Raw genomic sequence first — 25,897 nt, 5'->3', positions numbered from 1 at the left:
CCGGATTAAATTAGGATTAAATTTGACGTTATTTAATCGGTGCCAAAATGTTTTGGGAGTGGCAGTTAGAATTAAGAGATGACCCTTTCGTAAAATATGGTCGACCTTCTCAGGTTTGTTTAATGGCACTAATGGCACTGGGTTTGCGTCTGATAATTTCGTTATGGCGCGTTGTCTGCTTAGAACGCGAAACGTTGGCTTTTCCCTCCCCCTGGTGGCTTAAAAGCGAATTTAAAAGGGGAGTGCGATGAAAAATGAAAATTTTCAGAGAGTCAAGGCCCTATTCGATTAATGGTTTGCCTTTAAAAAGCGGGATTTTTGGGGAAAAAATATTATTCTCTTCGGAGATAAATGGACTTAAATATTTGGGGAAAATTCCGGAATATGAATAAATTTTGAACTTTAAGGCTCAGTCTTTCTTTCATTAATTATAGCGGATTAGGTGGCTCTACCCGCGTTTACGGAGAAAAGGAAAGATACTTTCACGATGCGCTATCGCCATCTATGATATACATTTAAAATAAAAACATTCAAAAATACCCCAACGTGTTAAATAATTGTCTACGGCTGTTTTAAATATTTTAATTAGTTTAATTCAGTTAGTTAAGTGAAAATAAGTCATAAAATTAATTTAATTCAGTTAGTTAAGTGAAAATAAGTCCTAAAATTAATTTAATTCAGTTAGTTAAGTGAAAATAAGTCATAAAATTAATTTAATTCAGTTAGTTAAGTGAAAATAAGTCATAAAATTAATTTAATTCAGTTAGTTAAGTGAAAATAAGTCATAAAATTAATTTAATTCAGTTAGTTAAGTGAAAATAAGTCATAAAATTAATTTAATTAAGTTAGTTAAGTGAAAATAAGTCATAAAATTAATTTAATTCAGTTAGTTAAGTGAAAATAGGTCATAAAATTAATTTAATTCAGTTAAGTGAAAATAAGTCATTAAATTATAATCGAAATGTACGAAGAAATTGATATACAAAGAAACTTTATTAGGACCAACATATTTTGTTTAAAGGGAATATAACCTCAGGTATTTGGTGTGGAACACAAACGTTTGCAGCTCTGGCCGCTCTTGCCTTTTTCTTTAGAAATGTTTGGCGCCACTGTACCGGATAATTTACAAAAATGAAGGGGTCTTCCGTAAATATTGCTTTGCAGGTTATATTCCCTTTAAATTATAATTATTTTCAATTGAATGAATATCCGTGAAAATTTCCGAAATAGTAATATTTTTCAAACTAATTTAAAGGGAATATAACCTGCAAAGCAATATTTGTGAAAGACCCCTTCAATTTTTCAAATTTCCCTGTACAGTGGCGCCAAACATTTCTAAAGCCAAAGGCAAGAGCGGCCAGAGCTGCAAACGTTGGTGTTCCACATCAAATACCTTAGGGCATATTCCCTTTAAGTTTAATATTTTATTCAATAATTTATCAGTACTTTTCCAAGGTAAACGTTATTTAAACAGTTAAAAGCTTTTAAATAAGCCTTGGCTAATCATTTAAACAAACTGTCTGGTAAAAGAAAGTGGAGAGTGATCAGTCCTTAGCCACGTAATATATATGGTCATTGTCTCGTGAGTGTGGCTTGCGTTCGTTACCATGGTAACGCGTATAGGTCGGCCCATGGCGGGCACTTGATTATTTCTCAAGATCGTGTGGCGTACGACGTAGGTGAGCCTTTAAACGGTCGCCATGACATTACTTTACGTCACAGAACACGAGGCAAAACGCCACACGAACCCGCGATATAAATAATCACGTGACCTAAACACGTTACCATAGCAACGAACACAGTAAACACCCACGATCAAATACGAACCATTAAAAATGAAATTAGGAGAATTAACTTTTGAAATGAAATTAGGAGAATTAACTTTTGAAATGAAATTAGGATAATTAACTTTTGAAATGAAATGAGGATAATTAACTTTTGAAATGAAATTAGGATAATTAACTTTTGAAATGAAATTAGGAGAAATAAGTATTGAAATGAAATTAGGAGGATTAACTTTTGAAATGAAATTAGGAGGATTAACTTTTGAAATGAAATTAGGAGAAATAAGTATTGAAATTAAATTAGGATAAATAAGTATTGAAATTAAATTAGGAGAATTAACTTTTTAAATGAAATTAGGATTATTAACTTTTGGAATGAAATTATTAGGATTATTAACTTTTGAAATGAAATTATTAGGATTCACTTTGAAATGAAATTATTAGGATTCACTTTGAAATGAAATTAGGATAATTAACTTTTGAAATGAAATTAGGATAATTAACTTTTGAAATGAAATAAGGAGAAATAACTTTTGAAATGAAATTAGGAGAATTAGCTTTTGAAATATAAGGATAATCATTTATTATAACGTTACTAATGCCTTTACGTAAAAAACAATCAACACTGACCGGACGAAGCAGCTACAAACTAGAAAACCGTTCGTTTAGTCCAGGTAGAAAGGGAGGGAGATGGAGAGAGGTCAAAGGTGAAATAGACGCGATACCCGGGCTGCAAGTCGGTTCTATTTGTCTTCCGGGCTGAGGTCTTTTTTGGGGGGAAGGCGATCCGCAAAAACAACATCTGCAAAAGTGCAGATGCGGGTTTGTTTTGCTTTTCAATTCGGCTGTGTTCCAAATACTTTCCCCGATATTTGCTATAAAAAGAAGAGTTGGTCAGTTTCGGAAACAGGCCGTGTGCCGTTGCTTCGATTAAATGGAGATGGAATGGAGGGGGTAGCTTTTATATTTCTTGTTCAAACTGGAGACATAAATCCATCGCTATGTTCGCCATATTTGTTTATCGGGAAAAGCACTTTGACTTTCGCTCTTTTTACTATTTACTTCTTAAAACCTTTTTAGGCGAGGGTCTTACATAAAGATAGCTAACTTACCTTACGAATTATCCCCGGAGAGGCCTCCAAAAACGGGTCGTAAGGCTGGTTCACAGGGACAGTGTTTTCCTGGTTTACTCTATTTTATAGTTTTACCTAGAGCATGGCGCCGATTGCATTTGGGTCGGCGGCGGCGTTTGGCGAAAAACACTCGGCGGCGGCGGCGGCGCTAAGGGGAAAAATGTCTTCCCTCGGTTTTTGAAAGAAAAAAAAGTTACGGAGAAAAACTCAAAATATTTCGGCGGCGAGATCAAAATTTATCTAATTTATTTAACTGATTTTGAGATTACAGAGCACGATTTTCGTGTTGATTTCTGGGTTTTAGACTGATTTCGAGATTTTGGAACAGATTTCGAGATTTCAGAGCACGGTTTTCGTGTTGATTTCTGGGTTTTAGACTGATTTAGAGATTTTGGAACAGATTTCGAGATTTCAGAGCATGATTTTCTTGTTGATTTCTGGGTCTTAGACTGATTTCAACATTTTGGAACAGATTTCGAGATTTCAGAGCATGATTTTCTTGTTGATTTCTGGATCTTAGACTAATTTCGAGATTTTGGAACAGATTTCGAGATTTCAGAGCACGGTTTTCGTGTTGATTTCTGGGTTTTAGACTGATTTCGAGATTTTCGGCCAGATTTCTGAACTTTGAAGTTGATTTCACGATTTAGGCTAATTATCATTATTTCGTATCATTTTGTCGAGAGTTTAATGACAGCTCCACTTTTCTCTCGCTCAATATATGATAATGCCTAGCGCTCATCTCAAAAGCTCCAACCCTCTCCAAAATGAGCGGAGCGCGCCCATCGCGGCTTTACATTTCTGATTCAATTTTCGTTTCCGTTACAACACACCATTTTTGGAATCGAAACAAAATGATTTCGCAAAATATTCATATTCAAGTCGATTTTACTTTTACTTTTGGTCATAAAAGCCTAATGGAGGAAAAAAAGTTGTTTTTCTGCAATTTTTTATCGTTAGCTTTTACGATGTTTATATGGGTTTTATAGATGCACTTTAGTCACACTGATAAAAGCAGCGGGATATAAAGATAACTTACCCCGTTTTTACTTGGGTTTCAAAAGCGAATTGACAAATATTTTATTTCAAAAATATTTTATTACGATTCGTAATCCTAAAAGGCTACTCAAAATAAGATAAGGTATTAATGGCACTTTTTATTTAAGCCTATTTAAATCGTATTTTGATTTTATTGAATTTATTGATTTTTATACAATTAATGGCCCTAAGCCTGTATAATTAACGGATATTTTACTTTTATCAGTTAGCTAATCTTGAATTAAATGAAATCTTAATTAAATTTAATTACTATACTCAGTTGCAGGTTAGAAAGGCAAAATATCTAGTACATTTGGCGGAAAGATACTAGCACGACTTTCCGGTAAATCGCCGGCGGGAATCTCGAATTTCGCCTATTTTCTGTTGAATTCCTGAAGGCGGATTCCTACCCGTGTTATATTAATCCATTTAAGAAATTTCTATTGCGTAAATTTCGAAGTGATCAATAAATATTAAATTTATATAATTATTTTTAAGCTTCATTATCGCGTATTTTTAGTATTACGCTCCTAAACAATCATCAAATCGCGCGTGTATGTACGTCAACGTGGTGATCTCAGCAATACCCGTTCTATACTTACCCTGGACTCGCCAAACCAAATTGTTTTAGGTATGCCTCTTCTTCCACTAAAAATAAATTATGACAACTTTTTAAATCTTATCTATGTTAATTAATTAATTATCACTTTGAAATATAACGCATATATCCAAAATTATAACGCACGAGGAGTTATAATTAGAAATTCAACCGTAAACAGCCGAAATTTGAAATTCCCTCCGCCGATTTACCGGAAATGCGTGCTAGTATCTTTCCACCAAATGTACTAGATATTTGGCCTTTCTTAACCCGAAACTGAGTATATTTAATATTTTAGTTTAATTAGATTTTCCATGTATTTTAATTTTTTAATAACCTATTTTTGGTAATTTTTTATTTATCCATTGAAATACATTGTGTGATTTAAATCAATGACAGGGTTGCCACGGTACCTAGATAACCTGGAATTCCTGGAAAAGTCAGGGAATTTGAATATGGGTATAAAAATCAGGGAAAAGTTAGGGAATTTGTCTATGGGTATCAAAATCAAAAATTAGTCTAAAAATCAGGGAAATATCAGGGATTTTAATTTCGGTTTCAAATTGGAAACTTTTACTAAAATATAGGTAAAAAAATACAAAATAAGTCAGAGAAAATCTCAGGAGATGGTCAGGGAAAAGGTGGAAGAGTCAGGGAATTTGATTTTGAGAAAACTGTGGCAACCCTGAATGATTTTTTTAAAAATCACTTATATCTTCCGGGAATCATGGAAATAGAGATAACCTATTCTCTGGTAACCTGAATACCTTCTTGGTGGTGGCGAACTGGGTAAAAATCGTCGAGTGAAAGCAAAATCCAGGTAACTTCATACAGAAATCTTTAAAAAAAAGATGCGTGGATTTGGCTTTCAGGCGACGAAATGTTGGTTATAAATGTCGATTGTGGAGAAAGAGACGTCAAACAAAGGAAGGTTTTTTAAAAAAATCTTTTCATTTTCTTCGCGAGAGCGTGAAATCTTCACGCTTCCGCAACTCTCGCTCCGTTGGGGAAAATGTCCGTAGCGCCCTCTTTTAACCAAAATGGGCGCCAAAAAAAAAAGACTTTTTTCGATTGAAAAGAGAATTAAGATAGTTTCAAGATGTAGGGGGAGAAGAAATTTTAATCAAGAAAATAAACCTTCATTTTTAATTTAAAGATACGTCTTTTTTATATCAAACTGATTTGGCCGTTAGTTCCTTTTTGGTGTCATTTTATTAAACGTAAGTTATGAAATTGGTAAAGTTGTTGAATGAAATGGATTTTTAATTTCTAAAAAATTAAATTAATTTGAATTAAATTCAGTAACAAGATACTACGATGTTAATTAAAAGTAGAGTATAGCGGCGGTGGTGTGAAGGGGCAAACTTTTCTCCCCTCTTTTTAAAATTCGGAAAAAAAAATTCCAAAATGTTTTTGAAGGGAAAAAAGGAAAATTTCAAAAACAATTCGGCGGCGGGATTAAAATTTATCGGCTGCCTTAGGCTCTAATTATAAGTCGCTGCAATTGATTAAATTGTTAACAAGACATTATTTATTTCTACTTAGGGAGAACGATCATGGCTCGAAGGGGGTATGAAACATGTCACCAGCGGGCGCTGCAGCAATCGCGTCAGTTTTTGGGAACCAATGAGATTTTGCTTGGGGGGGGGGGGGGGACTTGCTGTTAGTGCGTGAAGGGAATTGTGAGGTACGCTAAAAATCATCTCCACAGACATTCTGGGTGTTAATCAATATCAAAATCATTTGTAAATGGTATACATTAGGCTGGCGACGGTACCTGGAATGGTATCTTCCCATTGCGTCGAATTCCCATTCGACCTAATTCCCATTAGACCGAATTCCCATTAGACCGAATTCCGCCAATGTTTTTGATGAAATTAGCCCAAAGGCGGGTTTTGTATTTTTCTAATCGACCGACGCAATATTCACAATTGAGCGACCGCAAAAAAAATAGTTTTACTTTCTACTCCTTTTGATTTTTTATGGAAGCGTTTTAATATATTTTTGTCTGTTAGGTTAGGTTAAGTGAGGTTAGGTGAGGTGAGGTTAGGTTAGGTTAGGTGAGGTTAGGTTAGGTTAGGTTAGGTGAGGTGAGGTTAGGTTAGGTAACACTGCATGCTGTTCAGACAGATGCTGAAACGGATAAAACCGAATCCTAAACCCGGAGAAGTGCGGCTTTTTCGGTCGAATGGAACAATCCCATTAGACCGAATCCTATATACGCCAAAGTGCGGCTTTTTCGGTCAAATGGGATTAGGTTCGGTCGAATGGGATTCGGCGCAATGGAACAGATTCGCTGGAATTCCTGGAAAAGTCAGGGAATTGGAATATAAGTCTAAAAAATCGGTGAAAAGTCAGGGAACTTTATAAATTAGTCTAAAAATAAGGGAATTTCAAAAATTAGTCTAATAATCAGGGATTTTAAAAATTAGTCTACAAATCAGGGAAAAGTCAGGGAATTTTAAAAATTAGTCTAAAAATCAGGGAAAAAGTCAGAATTTCAAAAAATTGTCTAAAAATCAGGAAAGTTAAAAATTAGTCTAAAAGTCAGGGAATTTTAAAAATGAGTCTTAAAATTAGTCTAAAAGTCTGAATTTTAAAAATTAGTCTATAAATCTGGAAAAAGTCCGGGAATTTAATTTCGGTTGCAAACCTTTACTAAAATATAAGTTAAAAAAAATCGGATTAAAATAAGTCTGGGAAAATCTCCGGAGATGGTCAAGGAAAACCTGGAAAAGTCAGGGAATTTGTATGTGTGACAACCAAAAAAATTTTTGTAAATGATAAATATTAAAGAAATTTGATATTCATGAAGAATACGAAAAAATAATAATAATAAGGGGAAGGGTCTCGATCTATATTATCCATATTTCTAATTTGAATAAATATTTAATTTACATTTTCTAGTATATGCATATGGACCCGCATAAGAACTACCCAAATTGATGCTTCGAATAAATTAGATTTTCTAAATATTATTTATTTAGGTTTTTTTTCCAGTGAAGATATTTTCGTTGTAAAAACCCTATAATTTGAAAATTCGAGAGGGTGCATTTACCGTTTCGTAAAATGAGCCCAACTTGATTCACCCGGTATTAGGTTATAAATTAGGCAGGCTAAGCCAGCACCAGAAAACTTGTTGGGGGGAACTTGTAAGAGGTGCAGGCTGTACAAACAAAGTTAGGTCTACAAGTTCTCCTTACACATTTTCGGGCGCTGGTTTAACCTCTTTATTATTTGAACACGGTTCCTTTTGCATCCACAAAAACAAACTAATAGCAGAAGTATATGATATATTACTATCAAGATAAGTATTCCTCACGCAGGCAGTCCTGCAATTCTTATCAAATCCTATTTTTTAAACCTATTTTCCTTTTATTGTATTATATTTAAATTAAATATAATGATTTTATCCTATCTTTTTCTGAAATTTAATGATTTTATCCTATATTTTTCTGAAATTTTATGATTTTATCCTATATTTTTCAGAAATTTTATGATTCTATCCTATATTTTTCTGAAATTTTATGATTTTATACTGTAATTTTACAAAAAGTTCATTTAATGGTATAAATCGACTACAATTTTCCTATTTATCCTAAATAGTTACGATATATTATTATTACGCTGGAATTTGCCCATATAATATCGTATATTTGATAAATGTTAGTTCTACAATATCCTATATAATTAAATTTTGTCCTATATAATCCTTTTAATTGAAATAAAGAATCTTATTTTTATTATTTTTATTTGATTGGGCTCTGATACACACTATACTGCTAATATGATTCGATTGATAAATTTCAAGATTTTCCAAAATTAGTTTTGGATGAATACATCATATAGTAATATTCTAAAACTATTAAACCCTAAAATATGCATTATAAATAAGTAAATATTCATAGAAATCAGAATTTTACCTTCAACATAAAACTATTTAAGTTTTAATGGCCAATTAGTTTGTACAAATATTTGAGAATTAAATAAGCAGTGTGTACATTTAAATCTCTTACGCATTTTTGGATGCATAATTGTTGACATAGCCAACTATTTGAAATTTGACTAAAAGGAAATCGAGTTATTTTTTGACGTCACTGCTCTCAATTTGAAAGCTTTAATATTTCTATTATTGAAATAGCAGGTAACGCGTTTCGTTTTGATTTTGTTCAAATGTCACTAATAATAATAATAATAATAATAATATTAATATTAATAAAAACAATAATCAGCTTGGCTAATCACCCAAGGCCCCACCTTAGGCCTAAGTCATCAAGCGACTTTTAAAGCCATTAATTCGGGTGGCCGGGTTACATTGCGTAGGAGGATGGAGGCAAGCCCTTTTAAATAAGAAATTATCAAATTATTTATTTTTATTCATAACCGACAATTATCCAAAAAATATCAGAAAAAACCCATTATTTTTGCATGTTAAATCGTTGTTTATTCGTATAAAATGTTTTTATGACTAATCTAAATTTTTCCAGTTAATTTATTTGTTCCGCCGATATCTAACCACCCTTCACTCACTATTACCGTTAACCTCTACAAGTTTTTATGGAAAGGGTAAACCGAAGAACCAGGAGAAAAACCCCTCTAACAACCGGGAGAGAACTGGCAAACTCAACGCGGAAGGTTTTGACAAGCTAAACCTACTTTCTAAAGTCATACGGGAAATAGTATAGCAGAAAAAATAGCAGACGATAATAAAATACCCGAATAATCTAGAGTTGAAATCGGAAAATTTTCCAGTAAAGACCGAGGATTTTTTCCGAAAATAAGAAAAATAAGGTTTTAATTCCATGATGATAATAATAATAATAATAATCAGCTAGGCTAATACCCAAGGCACCACCTTAGGCCCAAGTCATCTAGCGACTTAATATTCTTCGCAAATTTAAATTTCGCGGCATTTTTTCGAATCCAAAAGTGAAACTAAATCCTTAGACTAGTCTAGAATAAAAGCCCTTTAAGGCCTAGGTTTTTTTTTGCCTGTCCCCCTTTAAATTAACTTAGCGGAGCACAAATACCCTGGTGGTAGGCCAACCGCTGAACATGTTGGTCTAATTTAAAGGGGGACAGGCAGAAGAAAACCTAGGCCTTTAAGAAGTAATTTATGTTTATTTTCCCGATTTTCCGCTAAAACATTTTTTGGCATTTAAATAATCCCATCGGTGGACCGCAAAAAAGTTAGTCCTCTGGTGAGCAATTGCTGTGCCAAAATGTAATATAAACCCATTTTATGGTAACAAGGTGTTTCCATTTTGTGGCCTAGATGGCAACTTGTCTCAAAGCAGATATATTATATACTTCTGGTGATAATAAAGGATAAATGAACGTTCATAATGTAAAGTCATTACTATCACGAATATCGGAGCCGAGACTTCGAGAGGTGAAAGGCAACGGAATGACCATCTTAGCCGGGCGTATGATTACGATAATAACAGGGGTATGGTTCCCAGTAGGCGCCCGTTCTAGCGCCTAAAACCCATCTTCGTCTGAACAAAAACGCGCAAACGGTAATGACCCGAAAATTAGCCATCGCTGGCGCGCACTCAACCGAGATACCCTTTTTATCCACAGACGATTTGCAAATCAACGGGAGTTGTAAGGATGTTTGTTAGTCCGTACGCAGCCCGGTCTATATCGTCTCGTCATTTGCATTTTATTTTTCAGCCGTCGCTCTTCGAACATGGCGTGTCGTGGAGTGGCACGCGTTGGGGAACGTTCGGAATGAATAATCGCCTCTCCGCTCGCATCTCGGTCGAACCATTTTGAGTTGATTTGTTTGGGACCGAGCGCTCGCTTCCACCGATTTTCTATTTCAAATTTGAGTCCTTCAAGGATTTTTACGCGGCTAAAACGACATTGTGTCGCGTGTGTCGCGTGACTGAAAAGTGTCAACTAACTGCGACTGTCGAGTCGCGTTTACGAGGTAAGTTATTTTCCAGTAAACCGTTTTAAACGCGTTTTTCAGGACGTATAAAGTTACCGCTTTTCGGAAACTATGGGTAATTGGCACTGGTCTTAGCGCGTGTTATAATAATAATAATAATAATAATAATAATAATAATAATCAGCTAGGCTAATTCCATAAAAACGTGTTGAGTTTAACGGTAATAGTTAGTGTAGGGAGCTGTTGGCTCGCGTGGCATGAAGGGCTTGCCACCACCCTCCTACGCTTTATAACCGGGCCACCTGAATTAAAGGCTTCAAAAGTCGCTTGACGACTTAGGCCTAAGGTGGTGCCTTGGGTATTAGCCTAGCTGATTATTATTATTTATTATTATTATTCCCAAAGCACCACCTTAGAACCTAGTCATCTAGCGACTTATAACGCCTTTAAACAGGTGGCCGGGTTACAACGCGTAGGAGGGTGGTGGCAAGCCCTTCATGCCACGCGAGTCAACAGCTCCATACTTTAACTATTACCGTTAACTTCTACAAGTTTTTATGGAAAGGGGAAACCGAAGAACTCGGGGGAAAACCCCTTTAATCCCTGCAGTGCGGAGATAACTTATAAACTCAACGTAGATGGAGTTGTTACGAGTTTCAACCCGGAGCCACAAGCTGGGATCGAACCCGGCTAATCTTGCTGCGAGGCGGAAGTACCGTGTGGGGTGAAATGCGTCATATGGTGATTTAATTGACTATAGGCCAAAACTATTCGCTCGCTCTGGGACGAAAGGAATACACCTTTTACCCCAAACTACCAACTTCTTCCATACAAAAACAGCCAAACTGTATTTTGAAGTTGCTCGCTATTTCCTAAAAATTACTCCCAAAACTAGCGAGTAGTTTTCGCCTATTATCGTTCATATCAATACACTTTTGGTTAAAACTAATTGAGTATAGCCTTCACATCAATACACTTCAGGCTAAAACTAATTGTTAGTTTTAACATAAGTCTTTAATATTGTTCCATAAGTTTGTCACTTCGGGGAATGTTATACTGAGAGCTAGCAACGGAGTGACGTCATCACCAGAAGAAAATCTCCCCCTAGCGAGGCGCTGTCAAAGGCTACGTGTGACGCGTTAGCAAGCGGACGCAAACGTCGACGAAGCCCGTAATGCAGTCTGCCTCGTGAATAGCTGTCAGTAAAAATTTCGCACGTAAAGAATAGGAAGTGTCACACTTATGTAACAATATTATACACTTGTGGTTTTAACCATAACTAAAGTTACAATGTTTCACGTTTCGGCATAAAATATAATTCTGATGTAATACATTGCACACTGATTTTCTAAACCTATTACGGACTAAATTATGCTTTCTAAATAAAATAAGTAGTGTAATAAGTTACAAATATTTAGATGTCAAATTTATATCATTCAGCCGTGATGCGGTGTATCCTTCCGCCGTGAAAGTAAATTGAAACCCATTAAAAATCTACTTTTAGCATTCTTATGACCGAAAGATATACATTTTAAACTCCCGTCATTAGCCTATTCCATTCAACGTAGATTACAAGTAACACAATCCTCGACGTAATTTATTCTCACATTGCTAAATATTTGTTCTCGTGTATCGCGAACACGCGTCTTTTACTAAATGAATTTCACCTAAAATGATGCGCTTAATAGGTTGACATAACGTAACGAATCGCTACCTGAGAGCAAATGTCAAGTAAGTTGAAATACGTGACTATTGAAAGAAATTCAAAATAAGAATACTTGAGTGTTGTTAAATATGTTTTCACTCTATTTTTATATATTTTCATTATTAGATAATCATTGTTTTATGCTAGATTTGGAACTTAAAACTGGTTTTTCTCAAATAGGGGTTTTCAGACTCGCTTGACTCTTGCTCTAAGGTAGCGCACTTGCAACCCGAAACGATAATCTGGAAGCTTACTTTGGGCCTCCCAGAGTACCTATAAATTCCTATATTTTTAAATTGTTCCTATTTTTTCTTATTTAAAAAAATCACCCAAGGCACCACATTAGGCCTAAGTCATCATGCGACTTTTAAAGCCATTAATTCAGGTGGCCGGGTTACAATGCGTAGGAGGGTGGTGGCAAGCCTTTCATGAAACGCGAGTCAACAGCTCCCTACACTAACTACTACCGTTAACCTCGACAAGTTTTTATGGAAGAGGAAACCGAAGAGCTCGTTTAACCAGCGGGGAGAAAACTTGCAAACTCAACGCGGAAGGAGTTGTTCCGAGTTTTTACCCGGTGCCACAAGCTGGGATCGAACCCGGCTCCTCTTGCTGCGAGGCGGAAGTGCTAACCACTCCGCCATCTATAAATCTGTACAATTTAAAAAAATTGTTATTAGATAGCTGCTGAAATGCTTATGTGAAATGTACTAAACAGCTTAAATTACAGGAAATCTTAAAAAATTACTTGATAATAATCACTTAAAAATTATAATGATGTATAGTATATTACCTATAGGAATGGGACTAGCACTTATTTCGCCGAGGGGTCGGACACTTGTCATTATTTTGTACGGGATTTCGGGATTTCGTAGAGATTTTGGCAATTTTATCATTACTTTTTAAGGTGATTTTGGGATTTCAATGTTAATTTACCATAGAGAGAGTTAAAATATTTTGCGATTTTAGACAAAGTGTACGGGATTTTGGTAAATGTCCGAACCCTCGTATTTCGCTGGCTACTGTAAGCAGCGTTATGGCATTTTTATGGAATCTGATTTAAAAAACAAAACAATGTTTTTTTCTATTTTAATCTAAGTAAACTTTGAAGAAATATTAAATGTGATAGAAAAAAATAATTTAAAGTATTTGACTTTTGTTTTAAGAGTGTTTATAATAATCCTATTTATCAAGAGATTTTTCCCCATAAATTCCTGTATTTTCTGTGTTAAGTTCCTATAATTTCAATAAAAGAATCGCTGACAGGCCTGGTACTTAATTTGATAGCATCCTCATCTGCTGACACTCGTTAAGCGTGAAGGCGTATTAATATCACGTTATTGTCCCCCATTTGGCTTGTCAGTGAGGGTTGATAGGGAGATTAGGCATTCTCACGAACGCGTTGCTGAAACGTGACACCCAACTCGTTAAGTTTTATAAAGAGGGGCGTCTGTCTTGGGGACTTTTAATTCGGCCGAAAGGCGGCGTGACTTGCCTTTACGTAATATCCCCTATAAGCCCTCGAACTAATCCGTGCCACACAAACGGATTCACGTAATATGCAAAGTGGGACGTTGATTCTCAAATTACCGCCGCCTCGACACGTATTCAAATTCAAAATCCAAAGGATCAACTTTGCTATAAAAATGTCTACATTGTTAATGGGTTCGTTTTAGACGAATATCTATTTCCGTGCGGGGGAAGGTGAATATTAGTCTAATTAGGGGCCTGGTGGCCCCGGTGGGTGTTGTAAGGGTCACCACAGTTCCTATATTTCCTATTTTATCCTATAATTTAACGTCCTTCATTTTTCTCCTATAATTTTATTGAATTTCCAATAATACCCTATATTCTAACTAAAATTTCCTATAAAACCCTTTATTTTAACTAAAATTTCCTATAAAACCCTTTATTTTAACTAAAATTTCCTATAATACCCTTTATTTAAGATTCAGTAAATTTATAAAAATAAAATATAAGATTCAGTAAATTTATAAAAATAAATTATAAGATTCAGTAAAATTATAAAAATAAAATATAAGATTCAGTAAATTTATAAAAATAAAATATAAGATTCAGTAAATTTATAAAAATAAATTATAAGATTCAGTAAAATTATAAAAATAAAATATAAGATTCAGTAAATTTATAAAAATAAAATATAAGATTCAGTAAATTTGTAAAAATAAAATGTAAGATTCAGTAAATTTATAAAAATAAAATATAAGATTCAGTAAATTTATAAAAATAAATTATAAGATTCAGTAAAATTATAAAAATAAAATATAAGATTCAGTAAATTTATAAAAATAAAATATAAGATTCAGTAAATTTATAAAAATAAAATATAAGATTCAGTAAATTTATAAAAATAAAATATAAGATTCAGTAAATTTGTAAAAATAAAATGTAAGATTCAGTAAATTTATAAAAATAAAATATAAGATTCAGTAAATTTATAAAAATAAAATATAAGATTCAGTAAATTTATAAAAATAAAATATAAGATTCAGTACATTTGTAAAAATAAAATAAGATTCAGTAAATTTATAAAAATAAAATATAATATTCAGTAAATTTATAAAAATAAAATCTAAGATTCAGTAAATTTATAAAAATAAAATATAAGATTCAGTAAATTTATAAAAATAAAATATAAGATTCAGTAAATTTATAAAAATAAAATATAATATTCAGTAAATTTGTAAAAATAAAATATAAGATTCAGTAAATTTATAAAAATTAAATATAAGATTCAGTAAATTTATAAAAATAAAATATAAGATTCAGTAAATTTATAAAAATAAAATATAAGATTCAGTAAATTTATAAAAATAAAATATAAGATTCAGTAAATTTGTAAAAATAAAATGTAAGATTCAGTAAATTTATAAAAATAAAATATAAGATTCAGTAAATTTATAAAAATAAAATATAAGATTCAGTAAATTTATAAAAATAAAATATAAGATTCAGTACATTTGTAAAAATAAAATATAAGATTCAGTAAATTTATAAAAATAAAATATAATATTCAGTAAATTTATAAAAATAAAATATAAGATTCAGTAAATTTATAAAAATAAAATATAAGATTCAGTAAATTTATAAAAATAAAATATAATATTCAGTAAATTTATAAAAATAAAATATAAGATTCAGTAAATTTATAAAAATAAAATATAAGATTCAGTAAATTTGTAAAAATAAAATGTAAGATTCAGTAAATTTATAAAAATAAAATATAAGATTCAGTAAATTTATAAAAATAAAATATAAGATTCAGTAAATTTATAAAAATAAAATATAAGATTCAGTAAATTTATAAAAATAAAATATAAGATTCAGTAAATTTATAAAAATAAAATATAAGATTCAGTAAATTTATAAAAATAAAATATAAGATTCAGTACATTTGTAAAAATAAAATATAAGATTCAGTAAATTTATAAAAATAAAATATAAGATTCAGTAAATTTATAAAAATAAAATATAAGATTCAGTAAATTTATAAAAAGAAAATATTTAAGTAAAAATTGTCTAATTTAGATTTGGTGAGCGAAAACTTGTAAAAATGCTCAGGGAAAAGTCCGGGAAGTTTCAAAGGAAATTAATCAATTATCCTCGCGTGGAATTTGGGGGAAATAATTTTGCCCCCCCCAGCTAGGATGACGCAATACTTTTTTTTTTAGTTGAGAAGAACGGTTACTTTACTTATGAAATTAAAATATAGATTAGAAAAAAATTATAATAAACGCTCACTTTATTTTTGAAATAAATTTAATTTTATTGAAATGTTCATTTGGTTCCTTCGTTAAAATTTTAATTTAATCTTTTTTTCAATGGGTGAAATTAATAATTTTAATAGTAAAGAAATTGAAATATAGATTGAAAATAATTATAATAAATTCACACTTTATTTTTAAAATAAATTTATTTTTATCGAAATGTTATTTTGTTTCCTTCGATAAACTTTTATTTTAATCCTTTTTTCAATGGGTGAAATTAATGATTTTAATATCAATAAAATGAAATATTTATTAAATCATTTCTATATTTTGTTATTACTAAATATAGTTATTACTAAGGAAACACTCAATGTCGGCCTACAGATTTTGCCATAAATACGAATAACTAACAACTAAGTTTAGGTAAACGCCCTTGTAAAAGTACAAAGTAAAAGTGAACAATATTTTTTTTAAATGTAAATAAACAGTATATAATGGTGAAACACTCCGTCTAACCGAGTAACGTAAAACCAAATAAAAGTAGGATATTTTTTGCTTCTGTTGTTGATGTCGAGTGTCTCAACGCTTAAGTAAATGTTTATCTAAAAAATATAAAACATGCTATATAAAGTTGGGTTTCTCTGATAAGAAACTTTGTAGGCTGCTACACATTTCTTGGTCATTTGCGCGTACCCCGTTTTTTTGTGGCCAGTTCGTTTCGACAAAAGGAAGTCAACGCACTCGGCGCTCTATTGTCCCACTCGAACAAAAGGGAGGACTTTACCGAAAAAAGTAACAACCTTCCCTCGAACCACTTCCTCATTTTATTGTATTCAAAAATAAAGCCCGTCAAAAGTTTTAATAGGTCAGAAAACTAACTTTTATTTTTATTTTTGAGTTCTGTTCGATCGGTTAACCGTGAAATTAAAATTTAAAAAAATAATATTGATTTGGTTGGTTGCTAGAATAGAAAGTGTAATTTTGAAGCAACAATTGAGGTTTAGTTTTTGTTTTAATACTTTTTAAAACTACCAGAAGTAAATGAACCGAAGTTATCAGACTGCTATACTCCCCATGTTGGAGGCGTTTTCCTTATGAAGTTACATTTTGACCTCGAATTTGAAATTTTGCGCGCTCCTAGGCTGAAAAATAAAAAAGGTTTTTGTACTTACGAAACCATTTTTTTATACATAGAAATAGCTATACCCACAATTCCCAAGTGCAATTTATAACGTCAAAAGACGGGGATGGAAATTAGCTTTTATTTGACTCGATTTTCTCATCATTTTCATCAGGAAAACGCCCTCCGATTCTGAGCGCTATTTCAATAACTTGGGTTCATTTACTTCTGAAACTACTTATAAAGCAAAAAACTCAGTTAACGTCAGCTCGGCCCGTTTCAAATAGGCATTCGCTAATTTATTCAGAAATGGGAAACATTTTTTAACGAATCACTCGGGGTAAACTAAGTATTGTGGACAGCGTTTTCCTGACTTTCTATTATGCTTGGTATTTTTTGAAGAAGAACATTTTCCACAATAACGTCGACTCCTACACGAGCCTAATTATCAATTCAACCAATTAAGGAAAAATGTTTCATCACCTAAACCCGACACGCAAACACCGACTTAGTATCAGATCCCCTAATTTACTAACGAGTCCACGTTAATTGGAAAACTGAAAATACCTCATAGATTAAGGGTAACAAGTTATTTCCTCATAGATTTATTATTATTATAGGGTAACAAAGACCGTGTAACTCCGAATAGAGGTCGGGGATGGTTAACTTTTATTCAATAGATAAAGCTCTCAAAATTATTCGTAAAACGTTTTGATCAAGTAATTTATATTTCTGTATTATCCGATAAATTTTTTGATAAATTTATAAAATTAATCGGAAAAACGACGTTTTTTTTCGATAAAAAGCCCAAATTTTACGAATAATACGTATTATGTTTTTTAATCATTTTCCGAAAAATTAACCGGTAAATTTCTTTGTTTACATTTTTTTTCCGAAAAAATCAATTTAAACATGCATAATGATTAACCGGCCCCGACCTCCTCTACCTCTGAAACATATAGTTGTTATTTTTTTCTATTCTGTCCCCCCCCCCGAAACAAAATCCTGACTACACCACTGCTTTACATTGGATAAATATGATTTGTAAACAGTGGATACCTTGGAATTTGGAAAATAAAATTCACGAAATTATTTGGGGGTTAAATTTTAAATTTCTTAAATTTCTTCTAAAATTTATGAGAGGAAGCATTAAAATTGAAATATTGGGGATGAATCACTATGTTTTTTTAACTTTTGAAACAACTGTCGGCTCTATCATTGCCACCTGTATTATGAAAAGACCCCAGTTATTAGAGGTAGCCATGAATCTATCGGATTCTGAGAAAAAAAACGACTTTAGTGGAGAGCGTAGTGCCATATATTTATGGCAAAAGAAGGCAAAATTTAAAATAGTCAAATGATAACTTCGTCAGAGAGCCACTATTGAGTATTATTTTTAGATAACTTATATTCTATTTAGTGGGCTTTAACCTAAATTATATATCCCATGATAAAATTTGGTTTAAAATTGCTGTAATTTATGTCATTTGCCAATATGCAAACGATCCAATCAACGCGAGGGGTACCTATAAGCATCCGCCTTTTGGGTCAAAATGTAGCTTAACTATCTTGTTTTGATTAATAGCGACATCTGTTGAAAAAGAGCTACTTCACGTCGTGGCGACACTTGCTTTAAATTTCTACTAAAATGTATCCGCGGAAGCATTGAAATAGAAATATTGGGGATGAATCACTATGTTTTTTTACTTTTAAAGCAAGTGGCGGCTCTATCTTGGATTAATAATATTATTAATCCAAGGCTCTATCATTGCCACTCTTATTATGAAAAGGCCCCTGTTATTAGAGATTCTTCGAAAAACGCGACTTTATTGGAGAGCGTGGTGCCATCTATTTATGGCAAAGGAAGCTATAATTTAAAATAGCGAAATGATAACGTCTTCAGAGCAGACTTGGAAATAGTGATATTTTTTAAGGGGGCCCTGCGGGCCCCCGACCCCCCTTAAGTTTATTTTTATTGAGAGCCACTGGCCCAAGAGGGGGGGGGGGGAATTGGGGGACAAATTTAAAATTAGGTAGGGAAAATAGGAAAATAAAAATTGGTTACGTTACTTACATAACATTTATTAACTTTAAAACAAGCAAGTATATTATAATATCACACATAATCATTTGTAACTTTAGATCCCGCTCTCGTATAGGGTAGGAAAACAGAGTTTCAAAAACGGCGTACAAATCATGTTCCAGAAATTTCCGTAAAATGTTTAATACATATTTTTTAATTAAATTGAGAGCCCCGGTGGCCCACAACCCCCGTTCGAATGATTTATTTTAAGAGCCCACTGATTTTTATTAAGAGCCATTGGCCCCAAGACTCCCGCTAATTCCAAGTCTGCTTCAGAGTATTATAGTTAAACAGCTTATACTCTAATTAGTAGACTTCAACCGAAATTATATATCCCATGTAAAAATATTGTTTATAATTTCTGTAATTTATGTTATTAACCAATTTACAAAGATCCAATCAACGCGAGTGGTACCTATAAATACCGCCTTTTTTATTTCGACGATAGCGACATCTATTGAAAAAGAGCTACTTCACGTCGAGCCGCCACTTGCTTTAAGAAAAATGGGCCATCAAAATCATTCCAAGGGGTCCCAAAAATGAGTATTTTAAAATATTAAAAAAAAACAAATGGTAAAGTTTCAGCTAATTTAAGGGGGAAGCCTCTTTTTCGTTCAAGCTGAACGTTTTTGTTTTAACAATTACATAATTGAATTATATTTTTCTTATTAGGCTGAACCATCCTCTAGTGCTTAAAATAATTTTGATAATTCTAATATTAATAGTTAACGAGATATAAGGTCCTAACTACAGGGTAGTTTGGGCGTTTGGCCAACTTGTTTAGCTCCGGGGGTCCGAATTAAAACGTAATAACTTAATTACTTTTAAGTTTAAAATTGTCAAAATTATTATAGTCACTAAACAAGAGGCTGTTCTACACTTAAATATTAATTTTATAAGTTAAAATACAAAATTAAAAGAGTTCAGCTTGAAATAGCGCGAAAGTAGACAATGGCCACTGTAGTCTTAATAATTTAGCTTTTGGGTAAATCTTTTGTAAGAGTAATATTATAAATTTCTGCTTAAAACGTTAAGAAAAACGTGTAAAAAGGACGGAAGAAAAATATTTTAATAATATTTTAAAAAGGTATTTTAGTCGGAATGTTGAAAACACTTAATTCGAAAATAAATTATTTCGTATTTAGTGTACGTTAAAAATCAAGTTCAAGGATAAACAAAATAAAAAAAGGATCGGTTCGTTGGACCTTAATTCGGCGAAGTGTGTTTTAATATAAAGGATAATCGAGAAAAGAAATCTTAAAAGACTTTTCGTTTTGTACAAATAAGCTTTAATATTTTATCATTAAAGAAAATTTACCTTTACGAACTAAAATTGGCCTTTATTTTTTGACGGCAGATCTCGAACGTTTCTTTTAACTTGTACAAAAACCGGGTTAATGGAAGCGGATGGTTTAGGCTAATCGCAGTGGCGTAACAGCTTTTCCCCGTATAAGGGGGGCAAACAACGATATAGGATAATATGGGGTCGAAAGAGCTTGGCGTATCTCGTTTTAATACCACCAGATGGCGATCGCCGCGCCATTAAAGACGCGTTTAGGTCCCCTTTTTGTCACTTCCGGTGGGCTTCTTTCTCGCTATGTGGCCCTCATCCATTCCCATATTCTATTATATTTAAAGCAAGTGGCGGCTTCTGTCTAGTTGCATTATCTCGCACTAGATGTCGTTAGCGTATAAATCAAAACAAGGTGAGTAAGAATTAATATCTAGCCTAAAAAGTGCAGCAAATTGCGAACTTCTCGCGTTGATTGGCTTTTCGGAATCACGTGATTATTAACTTATTAAACACGTGGTTTTGGGAAGCCAATAGATCGAATACAGCTCTCCTTTGCTTTAAGTCCCCGGAAGGTGTCGCCACCTAGAAGCGCTTTTAGAAGCATTTTTGTAATTTTTTTTAACTTTCCTTGATAAAGCCGCCACTTGATTAATAATAATAATAATAATAATAATAATAATATATATTTTATTGAGGAGAACAGTTATTTAGCTTACAATGTGCAGGCCAAGTCGTAAATCGACTTTTAGGCCGCCGCGCTGACAGAGTTTTTTGAGTTTACCTAGGCTATTATGCAAAGATTAATTTTAATGTACAGGTTGTAAAAGATCTGCTTATACATTGGCCATTAATATTTCCCCTATGAGTCGTTTAAACATACTTAGCGAACCAATAGAGTGCGGATTTAAGTCATTAAACAATTTTACAGTTTTACAGAATATAGAATTGGATTTTAGTCGTGTACGATACAAGACTTGGGCGTAAAGTATTTTGGTAGCTTACTATATCTAAATGCGTTATAGGACAAATAATGCAGACAGTTATAAATAAATATGAGACCGAAATTTAAGGAAAAACCCTGTTTGGTCTTTGATATAATAATTCTTTTTGTTCAGAGCAATATTTATAGTTATTTTTTTAACAAATCTTAAATTTGACGAACCATATAATGGTTTTACACACACATTTTTTTATGAGATACGTAGCCACGAATTAGTGTTAAATTTAATTTAATATGATATGTAACCCGGCCACCTGAATTAAGGGCTTCAAAAGTCGCTTGATGACTTAGGCCTAAGGTGGTGCATTGGGTATTAGCCTAGCTGATAATTATTATTACTTGGTCTTTGATCATTTTGCTCCAAATTATAAAGTTATAATGTATATTCTCGAATTTAGTCAGATAAATGTTTCGATTAATCATCCATTTATTGTTTTAATCAATATTAAACTTGACGAAACCAACTCCAAACCATATATATTTTGTCAATTTTAAATCTATTTTTATATGAGAATGGCATTAGTGAAATGGATGAAATTGGTTTTATTTTTGTTTAATAGGTAATAAATTTAAATGATTTCCAATTCATACCCTTAATTATTTAATAAAAATTACTTAAAATTAGTCGTGTAATTATATATTACATACTTATTAACACTTCTAAACACGTAACTACTGGTATTTGTTAAAATGCTTATTTTGTGGACGAGACCAATTTGACCAAAGACGATGTTACGTTTTGGCGGTATAAAATGGGAAAAGTGGTAAATAATGTATTTCCATGAATTATTAACAGTATTTAAAACCAAAAAGTCTTGTAGAGAAAGTAAAATAAAGTTTCAGATCTTCTTAAGTTGATATATTCAATATAATTAATGGTTTTCTTGATTTGACATATTATTATTATTATACATTATAAACCAATATTTACCATTATTTACCATATTTACTATACTTACCATTATTTACCATATTTACTATACTTACCATTATTTACCATATTTACAATATTTAACATTATTTGCCACTATTTACCAGGATTTATCACTATTTACCAGGATTTATCACTATTTACCAGGATTTATCACTATTTACCAAGATTTATCACTATTTACCAGGATTTATCACTATTTACCAGGATTTATCACTATTTAACAGGATTTATCACTATTTACCAGGATTTATCACTATTTACCAGGGTTTATCACTATTTACCAGGATTTATCACTTTTTACCAGGATTTATCACTATTTACCAGGATTTATCTTTATTTACCAGGATTTATCTTTATTTACCAGGATTTATCTTTATTTACGAGGATTTATCTTTATTTACCAGGATTTATCTTTATTTACCAGGATTTATCACTATTTACCAGGGTTTATCACTATTTACCAGGGTTTATCACTATTTACCAGGATTTATCACTATTTACCAGGATTTATCACTATTTACCAGGATTTATCACTATTTACCAGGATTTATCACTATTTACCAGGATTTATCACTATTTACCAGGATTTATCACTATTTACCAGGATTTATCACTATTTACCAGGATTTATCTTTATTTACCAGGATTTATCTTTATTTACCAGGATTTATCACTATTTACCAGGATTTATCTCGATTTACCAAGATTTATCACTATTTACCAGGATTTATCTCTATTTACCAAGATTTATCTTTATTTACCAGGATTAGCTTTATTTACCAGGATTTATCATTATTTACCAGGATTTACCACTATTTACCATGATTAACCACTTTTTACTTTGATTTTCCATGATTTACCATGGTTTTCCATTATTTGTCATTATTAACCAGTGGTACGCACAATATTCGAATAAAGTGGTATTTCTGGCACACTGATTTATTTGAGCCTAACACGTCTAGTCAATCTAGCGCGATGCTGCTGGCCTCCTTACCCCATCTGGTGGCAGAAAGCGTTGCTAACATTCGCGGGGTTTTCCCACGAAAACAAAGCCTCTGTCCTTGAAAGGAATAAATATTTGCGCGTCTACAAATACCGCGAAAATGTAATCACAAACAGGCGCCCGCGATAAAGCCGGTGAATATATCATTAATTTCAAACTTTATACTTGACGACACTCCTCCACGTGGCGTAATATCGCAACAACCGCCCTTTTCCGCACATTGACCCGCCAGAGAACAACGCGAGGAGAATCGAACGGGTTGGGAAAGATGTAAATAGAGAAATTAATTAAGTAAAATCAAATAGTAGCTTCGGGGCTCGCCCGGGATGTTTGCTCGGAAGAACCATATCTCAAGCGCAAATCGAATTTTATAGGCGGCTCACGAAGCAACGACTTTTTCGAAACTTTTAATTACGCGCAGTCGCTAATTAGGAAAATTTTCTCCAATTTCGATCGGCGACCAAGAATCGAGAATTTGAAACGAAAATGTCAAAAACGCTCCTATTTCGGGTGGTTAAATCCAGTGGATACTCGCATTTTCAAAACCCATTTTAATTATCTTTTCCGCAAACCCGCTCGTGTCAAGAAAATTATTAAAAGTATGTTTCCCACTTTATTTGCCACTGCGGGGGATTTCGAACCATAAAATGTTTCATTTGAAACAGATTTAGATTAGCTTGGAATTTTTTTCCATGGTTTAAAATAATTTTTGAATAATTTCCAAATGGATTTTATTTATATTTATGAATAATAATCATTAAAATAATAGTCAGCTAGGCCAAAGGTAATATAGAATTTCGTACCCTAGATTGGAATTCTGAGAGCTTTCTGACACGAAGTGTTAACCCACTTCCAGCACTCCGATAAATCGACCTCCATCGGTCCTAACACGGCCAACTTTGATGATGCGTTGTTGCCCGAACAGCGCGTCATTAAAGAGATAGTGCCAACTCAGAATAATTGAAGATTTTGTTCTTTGGCTTACACGTTATGATAGATTTTTAAGTCCTGAATCAGAATATATATACATATTAGCACTTTCAATTAGTATTTAGTTTTATATTTTAATGTAAAATAATGGTATTTCAATAGCCGCGCAAAACTTCACAGATTGTTGACGTCATGAGTTTGGTCGATTTCGGCGCGCTCGAGCGGCGGGGAATTTCCAGTAGTCTCCTTTCTACTATCGCGTAGAGGATTTGTAAGCGCGTTTTTTGACTTTCTTCTCGCGGACCACGCGGTTCGAGATTCTCGAATCACGAGCCGGCTACGTGTAAAAATATTACAGGGTTGCCACACGTCAGGGAAATCAGGGAGAAGTCAGGGAATTTAAGAATGGACCTAAAAAGTCAGGGAAATGTCAGGGAATTCTTAGGATTTGTAAAAAGTCAGGGAATTAAATTTTATCTTGGCACTTTTTTAAGGTTATTTTTTAGACCAGATCTATGACAAACTCTATGATTATCATTTATTTCCCTGAAAGTTTGGCTAATTTTTTCAACATTGCAATAACCTTTTTACTTAAATATAAGTCCATTTACTTTTATTAACTTCTGATAAAAGTCAAATATGAAATAGAAATTTGGCCTTAAAAAGTCAGGGAAAATCTCTTAAAATGGTCAGGGAAAACAGGGAATAGCCAGGGAATTTGAATCTCAAAATTTTGTGGCAACCCTGTATTATTTTCAAAGTAGAAATTGTAGAAAAAATTGATAACAAGGTATTGTCAGAAATACATGTATTTCTGGTATTGTTTATAAATTATATCATTATTTCTTATACGTAGTCATTATAACAATATTTATATTCTACGGAAAGATGCCACCGAAAGCACCGAAGACCGTGGGCGCCACACTGTATTGTGCAGTTCCTTCCTGCAGTAATAATAACAACAAAAGTGGCTTATCTTTCCATTACTTTCCATCGAATGAGGGTCTTAAAGCGTGCGAAAGCGATGGGAGTAAAATTTCCTCCTGTAATCCCCTAAAAATTCTATCTCCCGCTCGCTCTAGTAGCAACCAATAAACAACAACATATCTAAGACGTAGACAGTATGTGATAAAAAAAAGTTACGCTATCTTTCTATTTTAAAATTTGAAATTAATCGTGAATATTTATATTTATACCAAATGTTTTATAACTATATTTTTCTTTACTATATTTTTCAATAATTGATGAAAAAACTTCATATACGTAGAAAATTCTGACACTATCTCTTTAAAGTTGACTGTAGGGCGTTATCTATAGTTGGTTACCATGGTAACTATGGAGCTAAGTGTTCCTGAGTTCTGACAGGAAGTGGGTAAACGCTATTGACTACGTGGGAGGCAGTTACAGTGGCGTAACTAGGGACCCGCGGGGGGGGGCATGACATTTTCACAAAATAGGGGGCCTTTTCGTCTTAAGAATTAATTTTTTGCTACGAAAATTGTACTAAAGCTTGATAACCAATAAAAAAGTTTTTTTTTTTTTAAAGGGCCCTTTTGATATCACGCGGGGGGGGGGGGGGAGCAAACGTTGTCGTTACGCCACTGGCCAGTTATTTCGAATCTGGGGTACGAAGTTTATATTATCTTTTGTT

General features: G+C 32.8%; 1 protein-coding gene across 2 annotated transcripts in view; it reads left to right on the top strand.

Annotated features, from left to right (window-relative positions):
• Positions 1–25,897, top strand: part of Pgant5 (polypeptide N-acetylgalactosaminyltransferase 5) — a 244,869-nt gene that overhangs the window by 36,490 nt on the left and 182,482 nt on the right. The window contains exon 1 of one of the 2 annotated variants that reach the window (XM_090160010.1): positions 10,335–10,488. The exons of the other annotated variant lie outside the window; for it this stretch is intronic. The gene's annotated coding sequence lies outside the window, so the exon portion shown is untranslated. Of the gene's footprint in view, positions 1–10,334; positions 10,489–25,897 lie in introns of those variants that run through there. 2 annotated transcript variants of the gene reach the window in all.

Source organism: Leiobunum rupestre, chromosome 10 (genome assembly GCF_980474605.1).
Source record: "Leiobunum rupestre chromosome 10, qqLeiRupe1.1.hap1, whole genome shotgun sequence".
NCBI classification, from domain to species: Eukaryota; Metazoa; Arthropoda; class Arachnida; order Opiliones; family Sclerosomatidae; genus Leiobunum; species Leiobunum rupestre.
Note: the sequence above shows the minus strand (reverse complement) of the source record. Positions and strands in the feature narration are given on the sequence as shown.